This window comes from Belonocnema kinseyi, chromosome 8 (assembly GCF_010883055.1).
Source record: "Belonocnema kinseyi isolate 2016_QV_RU_SX_M_011 chromosome 8, B_treatae_v1, whole genome shotgun sequence".
NCBI classification, from domain to species: domain Eukaryota; kingdom Metazoa; phylum Arthropoda; class Insecta; order Hymenoptera; family Cynipidae; genus Belonocnema; species Belonocnema kinseyi.
In genome coordinates this window covers 113146253-113153403 of record NC_046664.1, presented here as the reverse complement: position 1 = coordinate 113153403, position 7151 = coordinate 113146253, and the positions used below count along the sequence as shown (strand labels likewise).

The following is a 7151-nucleotide window of genomic DNA, read 5'->3' as shown; positions in this document are numbered from 1 at the left end:
ACGGAACTCATTTTTTGTAACGTGGTAACAAGATGAGAATTGAAAGCAAACTGAATGTTAAATCAAAAAGCATGAAAGAGAGAGCTCTTCTTAATATTTTGATACCAAAATCATGTCGATACACCTTACCGACTGCGAGTAAAGCCACCCACGCTTTAACTTGACAGACTGTAAGTGCCCTCTTATTATTATACCTAGCCCTTAGCGACTCCCACGTGGAAACAAAATTAGCTTCAGTAATTATTACATGTTTCAAAAGTTCTTCTGCTTCGCCCTTCAAAGAAGACTCTAAATAATGTAACTTAGTTACATTTGACAAGAAATTATTTTGAATAATTAGCACATCAAACAAGTATCAAAAATTCTCTCAATCCTTATAATCCCCAGAAAATACAGGTAAAGTAATTTGATGAAGTGTTACAGGCAAAAAATCACTTCAAACAAACTGCGATTGATTTAAACTATAATTCGAGCTAACTGCTGGAGTGATCAATTCTAATTGATAGATTAAAAAATCGTGAGCACTTAGATACGCATCTTCAATATTTCCTAAGCCCTCAAAATACACGCAATAGTCATAAAAGCTGAGAAATGTATTTCGGCCACTTTTAAATACTGTATCTATTTTCACGTTTACAACTTTTTACTGAAATTTACTGAAATGAAATATTTAATTGACTAGAACTTTCTCAAGATCTCTGAAGAAATCTGGATTTAAATTAATTAGCCTAAGCACTCAAAATACACCTGTTTAATCATGTAGAATGTCTTTTATAAGTGTTCAAATTAGAGTTAACCGGATTCATGCAAAGTCAATGAAAATTCAGCATTCTCAGCCACTATCGATTTATTAATACAAATTTGAGTCGGGCAACCTAAGACCTCCTTAATCATACTCCAATTTCACTCCATCACGAAAGACACTAAAGTTTTAAACAATTTCTTCAGATCCACCTTCAAAATCTCTCAGGAGGGAGTAGACTAACTAGAGAACGATCCTTCGCGGTTCACGTACTCTCGCATACTGTGTTTTCTTAATTGATTTTGTATTATACTTATTCGTTACACCGATAAATTCACATTGCAAAATTTCTTGAACTAGAAGTTGCGAAGCTTTTCGTAAACAACACCCAATAGTCATAAAGGCCGAGAAATACATTTTGAGATCTTTTTACTGTTGTATCTATTTTCACGTTTACAGTTTTTTACTGAAATTTACTAATATTCAATAGTCATAGTTGTGGTTATCTAAGTCAATATGCAAAATTTCGCAAAATGTTCTTTACAACAGTTGTAGCTCACATTAAGGTACATATTTTTTTTGTTTCGAATATTTTGTTTGCGAGTGATATTGTCTGAGAAAATGAATGATATATCGATTTTCATGTAAAAAAAACCCATAAATATCATGGATTTTTGAGTTTATCTCAGACAATACGAGAAATTCTACAAAAATTTTCATACAAAAGTTGTAGATCTCATTGAGATGTAAAATTTTTTTTCAAAACATTTTTTCCACGGGTGATAGTTTCCGAGACAATCAGTATGCATCTACCGATCAACTATTTCGGTACTGTGTATTACCGTGGCAACAAGCCCTAAGTGGCGGCAAGGGTAATTAGGTACCTTCTGTGACTAATCACAGAAATAATGCTGGTCAAATCCCTACCTTCTCCCCGTACCCATTTCCATCTTCTCTGGGGGAGCGGAAGGGCACCCCTGTGACTGACTATAGAAATAATGTTGGTCAAACCCCGTACCCCTTTCCCAGACCCCAAGGGGGGGAGGCACCCCTGTGACTGGTTACAGAAATAATGTTGGTCAAACCCCTACCCCTTTTCCAGGTCCCACGGGGGACGGGAAGGAACCCCTGTGACTGGTTACAGACATAATGTTGGTCAAACCCCTACCACTTTTTCAGGTTTAGATTACGATTCTGCGGCTACGTTCGCCAAAGGGGAAACGACAAGTAAGTTAAGCTCATATTTTGCGATTCCTTGTAAATTCCTGGTTAGCCCGTATAATTTTTTTACTGGCAAACATACACTTGCGTTTAAGCATTAAAGTCAAAACATTTTTAATAAATAAGAGAGCTTTTATTTTACCGATATCATATCAATTTGCGAATTTACATATCCCAAGACAATTCTCAATTATCTTCAGCAATCCTTAGTAAAACCCCTACTCCTTTCCCAGGTCCCGAGGGACGGGAAGCGACCCTTGTGACTAGTCACATAAATAATTTTCGTCAAAACCCTACCCCTTTTCCAGGTCCCGTGAAAGCGGGAAGGCACCCCTGTGACTGGTCACAGAAATAATGTTAGTCAAACCCCTACCCCTTATTTAGGTCCCGTGGGGGGCGGGAAGGGACCCTTGTGACTGGTCACAGGAATAATGTTGGTAAAACCCATAACCCTTTCCCAGGTTCCGTGGGGAGCAGAAAGGAACCCCTCTGACTGGTCACAGAAATGATGTTTCACAAACGCCTACCCCTTATCCTGGTCCCGTGGGGGCGGAAGGGTAATTTAAAAAAAATATGTGTTTTGATGAGATCTATAACTTTTTTAAAAATTTTATTGCAAAATTCTGCATATTGGCTCAGATTAACGCAAAAAGAACATGATTTTTATGAGTTCTTCATGGTTTTACCATGAAAATCGCCTTTTCCTTAATTTTAATTATCATCTTCGTAACTAGCACGTCAAAATACATGAGTTTACGAAGTTTGAAAAAATGGGAGAATTCAGCTAAGCAGAATTTTATTCCACGAATACTCCAAACTAAACTTACAGAATATGAAAGATAAACTACTGTGCTAGACTGTACTCAAATATAGTGAGAAAGGGACTACATGAAATTTTTTTTAACGTCAACCATGAAAATCTTGGATGTCTGGTCTTTCGCAAGGCGTGGAGGAGAAGTACCAGATTTACTACTTCGTACTATTCCCATTGAAATGCTGAAATGGGGGCCTAGGTAGAAGCGGCCCGTGATTATAAGTCAGGAGCAAGTGTAAGAGTTCGGAATTTTCGAAGAAATTTGACATTGGTTTATTCAAGCCTACTTTTCAATGATAAAAAATTATGGAAAATTATTCAAACTTTGCAGTTATCTTGTAAATATGTCAATCAAGCGTCTTGCGAAGTCCATTTCCTCAGGCACCATCTTAAGTGTATCAAATTTAGGCCTGAAGAAGGATGAAAAAAACTTTTCAACTAAGGTGATAAGTATTTTATTGAAACTTTTTACATTCTCGTCATTTATGATTCAGAAAGTATCAGAATTGTCCAAAATTTGACACCACAGTTTTTTAACGGATCTCCACGTTTTGAGACCCCCTGAATCCGAAAATCAAGTTTTTAGAATGGCTGTCTGTCTGTCCGTCCGTAAACACGATAACTCTGAAAAAATTTAAAGGATCAAGTTCATCTTTGGCACACTCTTTTAAATTCCTCAAAAGAAAGGACGAGTTTGGTAACCAGCCATTTTTTATACAAATTCAAAAAGTGAGCGCATTTTGAAAATTCTCAATACTTAATTTGGTTAAGAATCATTTCTTGATAGGACGCGTACTTTTGATTTTATTCGTGATTTTATTCAGTGGGGCAAGAATAGTTTTATCTGAAGTTATTCTTTATCTCCTTTTGTTAAATAAAGAGTTAAAATACAAAAAAGTGTAAAACCTTACTTGTGCAGAATAAGTTGCCGAATATTTTTCTGAAAAACTTTTTCTTTTTCCCAAACTCATCGTTTTCATGAAAAACAAGAAAAATTCCAAAAATATGATTTTTACAGCTCTTTTGCATTATTATAAAATATTCACAAGGCTGAAAGTTGCTGAAATTGTTGTGGTTTTTTAACAACCCTCACCCCTGGAAGGTTTAAAATGAGCAATCCAAAATAATACAACTCTTCGACGTCAAACTTGACCCAACCTGCAAGAGATTTGCAGGAGAAACGAACGAGTACAGAACAAAACGCCACAATCGCCGCAGCCTTGATGCCACACGAGAAGCCAGATTTGCCAAAAAACAAAAGGTTTTAGAGCAAAATCAGCTTCACGAAGAAGAAGAAGAAGAAGAAAAAGGATTGATGTATGATTCTTGAATGGCCACTAAAAACAAAATTCTCGTAAGAAATCAAAAAAATTATTTTGTCAACAATTATCATCATGTGAATCTTTAAACGTGTTTCTCTCGGTTTCAGATTTTTAAACATTGCCGTTAAGATAACTCAACAAGTATTTGACCAATTGAGTTTTCCTTGCATATACATATAGTTGTAATGATTATCTTTTTTGTGAACCACTTTGAACTGAAAAATTTTAAACAATTTCATGGAAATGTTTGTGTAAAAATCAAAATTTTTGTTGCAACGACTGCCATTTTGTTAAAAATTATTATTTCTAACTTTTTTTGTTCAAAAATGCACTACGAATATAAACTTCAATAAACTTTTTTGCTTTTTGTTTCACAACAATCTGTGAGAAACTAGAGTACCGGCAATTTCGCATCTCCCAGCTGAAAATGTTGGACATTCGCCCTTATAATTAAAAATTCTAGGAACATTTATGGCTGAAAAATTGTATTCCGTAGTTCAAACGTGCCTTTAAAAACCACAAAATTTTTGGACAGATTCTCTATATTCTTCATCCCCAAAATATAACCTTATTTTTGGCATGTTACAGAGGTCGCTCCCTTAAGGGGGAGATACCTTTAGAAAGGGTAAAATCAATCAATTTTAATTACCTTTTTTTAAGTTGATAAAATAACTAAATCATTTATTAATTTTAACATCTTTTTCTTACATTGTTAAAGTGTAAAAAAACATGTGATTTTCTTTTTTTTACAAAATGGCGACCCTGCAGAATACTACTTCAAGCTGCAGCTGTCAAAATTTTTTCATTTATCTGATATAAAAAAGGTTTTTTTGTTCGATTGCTTATGTGTTAAAGGGAAGGATGAACCTATAAAATAATAAAAAGTTGAAAATTAACATTTATATCGTCTGTTTAATCGAAGGTCCAAATTTTCGACCACTTTTTCAACAGTTTTGACCCCAAGAAGATTATTTAATAACCTGATATCTTTAAACTTTTATGTATATCCTTCCGATAGTGCCATAAAGAGAAACCCCTGCAAATTTCAGCCTAATCGGTTAATAACTTTTTGAGTTACAGCACGAACAGTTTTTGAAAAGACAATTTCGAGATAATCATGTTTAAAGATTCGTTAAGGTATAACTATTAGTTTCAATGACATGCCGATTAATCGGCGATTCCGGGTCCACGTAATAAACGTAGTAAACGTAGTAACGTAGTAACGTAGTAAGCAGCCTTCCCAGAATATTTGGGACGAAAAAAAAATTATATATACAAACCTATTTTGAAAGAAACATTACTTCGACCCAAGCGCTCCGAATACCTGATTAGTGACGGTATGGGGACTCTGACATTTTTGACAATATCTCCATAATTATTTAATATTTTTCTTTTTTCTTTTTACAGTATATTTTTAACATATTTGCATTCAAAATATGAAAGAAAAAAATCAATTTTTCGGAAATTCTAAAGGTATCTCTCCCCTCAAGAAAAGCGTATGACGCTATACACAATACTCTCAGAGTCTCAGTGTGAGTGTGAAAGCGAAGGATTAGGAGAAAGAGAGCTGTGTGAGAGAGAGAGAGAGAGCTTGAGAAAGAGGGGTGAGAAGTGAAAGACGTGAAGGAGAGGGGACGCGCGACTGAATGAATCAGTCAGCGGAAGAAGCGAATGAGAGATAGAGAAGAAGAAGCGTCAGCCAGCCCAGCGAGTTCACACCGTGCCATAGGTAGTTAACACTTCAAAAATTTGATAAGCCTCGAGCATAAAAAAGGTCAATACAGCATAATTTTCAAATATCTCGTCGGTGTGTATATGTGTGTTTTTGTGCGAATATTTTTCTGTAGAAAAATTGTACTTATCTAGCTAAACTTAAAAAGATTTTCGCACCTGAATGTTCGCAACCAACAATTACTGCTAAAGCTATAATAAAAAGCATCTTATACAATTTTGCGCGAAAGGACCTTAAAGGAATAAAATACTAAGAAGAGGTTAAGGAACAGTATAGAAAAACTCTTTTGCTTCTCATTTGAAAACATAGACCTACAATTACTTTTATAGCTCCTATTGAAAATTCCTGTATAGGTTCCTATATTGGAACCCAGATAGGATCCTGTATAGAATCCTACATTGGATCCCTTATGCTTAACTTATAGGAAATGATATGGGATCCTATATAGGACCCTACCTAATAATGTACCTAATTTTACCTGATGACACGTATCTATCGAAGTGCTCCTGAAAAACAAAAAAAACTTCTGCGCAGCCGTAGGTGCCAAAGAATCTTGAGTTTATCTATTTTTTCAACTCCCTTACCTTTCTTTTTTGGTATTTTTTGTTGCCATTTGTTTGTTATCTGCTATATTTACATTTTTTATTTTATAGAGATATAGAATTTGTTATAGAGGGTTTTCATCAGCAGAAATTACTTAAAAAGTATAAAAAATCTCTTGTCATTTCTAATAAGTTACATAAGATTTTTGTTCTTGAAAATGCATCTGTAAAACAGGTCTGATATGCCAAAAGAAGACGGATAATCAGAGTTGAACACTTGAGCTTGATGATAAATAATTATACCTATTTTATATACATTCCCAAGCCTCTTTTTTTAGAAATACAATTAGTTGTCGTTTAATTCATTTGTATCAGATAGAAACTTTTAAATTAAACGTGTACATGATTTTTCAAAAAGCTTTTTAGAGATCAATATTAGTTTCTAACAAAGTAAAGAAGTTTGATAGATTAATCATTCTAATAGGGAATATAATCAAGTGCGTTAGAATATCTGTGGAGTGTATGGAACACTACATACGCTAGACCGTAGAATATATATACAGCGAAAATTTTCAATAGCCCTCCCTTCTATACCCTTTTAGAGAATTGACGCCGCGCCGCATGTAGGTGTAACAGGTGCTGCGCGGGGTGCGCGGGATCTGTGGCTGTCACTCAGGCGAGCAATCAGGCGTGAACAAACAAAAGCGGAGCAGGCTATAATGAGTTTGTTGCCACCCACCGTCAGCCCCGAAATCGGAGCTATAGAAGAGTTTCACTA

The 7151-nt window shown here is 35.0% G+C and overlaps 1 protein-coding gene across 1 annotated transcript in view; it reads right to left on the bottom strand.

The window, feature by feature from the left end:
* Positions 1-7151, bottom strand: part of LOC117178659 (cytochrome P450 4C1-like) — a 166991-nt gene that overhangs the window by 108577 nt on the left and 51263 nt on the right. The gene's annotated exons all lie outside the window — the stretch shown is intronic.